Source organism: Lepus europaeus, chromosome X (genome assembly GCF_033115175.1).
Source record: "Lepus europaeus isolate LE1 chromosome X, mLepTim1.pri, whole genome shotgun sequence".
Lineage (NCBI taxonomy): Eukaryota > Metazoa > Chordata > Mammalia > Lagomorpha > Leporidae > Lepus > Lepus europaeus.
This window is the reverse complement of record NC_084850.1, coordinates 96,410,778-96,413,708: the sequence shown is the minus strand read 5'-3', so window position 1 is coordinate 96,413,708 and position 2,931 is coordinate 96,410,778.

Below are 2,931 nucleotides of genomic sequence, written 5' to 3'. Positions count from 1 at the left end.
AGAGGCAGAGAGGCCACAGTGCCAGCCCTTCTTGTTACATTTCTATCAGTTACTCTATTGTATTTCTCCCTAAATTTTAGTGATTCACATTTTAGAAGGAATGTGTCCATATTTTACAAGTTGTCTAATTTGGTACCATAAAATTGTTGTAGAATTTTCTTATAATCCTTTTCATTTCTTTCTGTGAGGTCAGTAGTGGTGTCCTCTCCACTGCTTTCTCAGGCACATTAGCAGGGAGCTGGTTCAGAAGTGGAGCAGCTGGGACTTGAATGCAATGCTTGTCTTGCAGGCAGTGGCCTAACCCACTGCACCACAATGCTGGACCCCAGCCTTTCATTCTTGATTTTGATAACTTGTGAATTTGTTTCTTGATGAATTTACCTACAGTTTTTTTTATTGAACTTTTATTTAATGAATATAAATTTCCAAAGTACAGTTTATGGGTTACAATGGCTTCCCCCTCCCAATACTTCCCTCCCACCCACAACCCTCCCCTTTCCCGCTCCCTCTCCCCTTCCAATCACATCATGATTCATTTTCAATTCTCTTTATATACAGAAGATCAGTTTAGTATATGTTAGGTAAAGATTTCAACAGTTGCCCCCATATAGCAACACAAAGTGAAAAAATACTGTTGGAGTACTAGTTATAGCATTAAATAAGAGTGTACAGCACATTAAAGACAGAGATCCTACATAATATTTTTTTAAAAAAATTAATTAATTTTCTATGCCATTTCCAGTTTAACACCAGGTTGTTTTTTTTTTTTTCATTTCCAATTCTCTTTATATACAGAAGATCAATTCAGTATATAATTAGTAAAGACCTCATCAGTTTGTACCCACACAGAAACACAAAGTATAAAAATACTGTTTCAGTATTAGTTATAGCATCACTTCACATTAGACAACACATTAAGGACAGATCCCACATGGGGTGTAAGTACACAGTGACTCCTGTTGCTGACTTAACAATTTGACACTCCTGTTCATGGCGTCAATAATCTCCCTAGGCTCTAGTCATGAGTTGTCAGGGCTATGGAAGCCTTTAGAGTTCGCTGACTTTGATCTTATTCCGATAGGGTCATAGTCAAAGTGGAAGTTCTCTCCTCCCTTCAGAGAAAGGTACCTCCTTCTTTGATGGCCCCGTTCTTCCCACTGGGATCTCACTCACAGAGATCTTTCATTTAGGTCTTTTTTTTTTCCCATGGTGTCTTGGCTTTCCATGCCTACAATACTCTCATGGGCTCTTCAGCCAGATCCTAATGCCTTAAGGGCTGATTCTGAGGCCAGAGTGTTGTTTAGGACATCTGCCATTCTATGAGTCTGCTGTGTATCCTGCTTCCACCTGTTGATTCATTCTCTAAATGGTGGCTACAGTCAGGGCTGGGCCAAGATGAATCCAGGAGCTTAGAATTCAATCTAGTTCCCCCATGTGGGTGGCAGGGACTCAAGTTCTTGAACCATCACCTGCTACCTCCCAGGTTGCCCATGATACTCACTCGAACCCAGGCACTCTGATATGGAATGCAGGAATTCCAAATGGCAGCTTAACATCTAAGCTAAATGAACACTACCTAGCACTGTTTACTAAAGACTATACTTTCAGGGCTGGTGCTGCGGTGCAGTAGGTTAACCCTCTGCCTGCGATGCCAGTACCCCTTATGCGTGCTGGTTTGAGTCCCAGCTGCTCCACTGGTGATCCAGCTCTCTGCTATGGCCTGGGAAAGCAGTAGAAGATGGCACAAGTGCTTGGACCTCTGCACTCCCGTGGGAGACCTGGAAGAAGCTCCTGGCTCCTGGCTTCGGATCAGCCCAGCTCTGACCATTGCAGCCATTTGGGGAGTGAACCAGTGGATGGAAGACCTCTCTCCCCCCCCACCTCCATGTGTGTGTGTGTAAGTAACTCTACCTCTCAAATAAATTGATGGATCTTTTTTAAAAAAAGACTATACTTTCTGCAATCCATGTTCTTAAGACTTTTGTCAAAGATCGGTTAGCTGTGGATGCATGGGTTTACTGCTAGGATCTGTTTTGTTTCATTGTTCTATGTGTCTATTTTTATGCCAATACCATGATGTGTTAATTACTGATATTTTAACATCAGGTAGGTTGCTTTGGAAATTCAGGGTCTTTTGTGGTTCCATATGAATTTGAGTAGTGAAATTTTTAGTTCTATGAAAAATGTTATTGGTATTTTGCTAGAGATTACTTGGAATCTGTAAATTGCTTTGGGTAGTATGGACACTTTAATGCTACTGATCCTGGGAGAGCAGCAAGATGGCGGAATAGGAAGGGAGCACACTATTAATCCGGGGGAGAGACAGTTTAATAAAAGTGGAGATACTGCAAGGTCAAGGAAGAGTAGGGGAAGAAACAGCAGCAGAAACTCTTCCGAACTAGTGATTCACAGTGGACCTGCGTGGAGAACGTGGGAGCCCAAGTTCGGGACACCAGCGGTAGACTCAACGCACCAGCGCTGGAACGCAAGGTGAGCCGAACCTTAATAACCCGAGACACCAGCGGGCAAGCGGAAAGAGGAGACTAGAGGGAACGAAGCTTGAAACTCCGTGGGGAAAAGTTCACCAGGCTAACTAGAAGAGAGAGAGGGAAAAAAAAAAGTGACCGATACGGACTCGAGTTTCTCTCTCTCTGCTTACCCCTCAAAGGCAAGAAAGACAAAGAGCAGGCGCCATTTTGGACATACGTCATAAGCAGGGCGACCACTGGTCTGCGCCGGCCCTGAGCCTAGCAGAAAAACCTGACCCTGGGTGGGGGGTGAAATAACAGGAGATTAGGATCTAACTTGGCAACCCAGTGGGAGACTGCAGGAGAATTGGAGCCCACACCGAGGGCAGCAGAGATTCCCTGTGTGGTCCTTGGGAAGGAGCTTCCAATCTCTGGCTCCTGTGGGTATATCATTTGCCTGCTA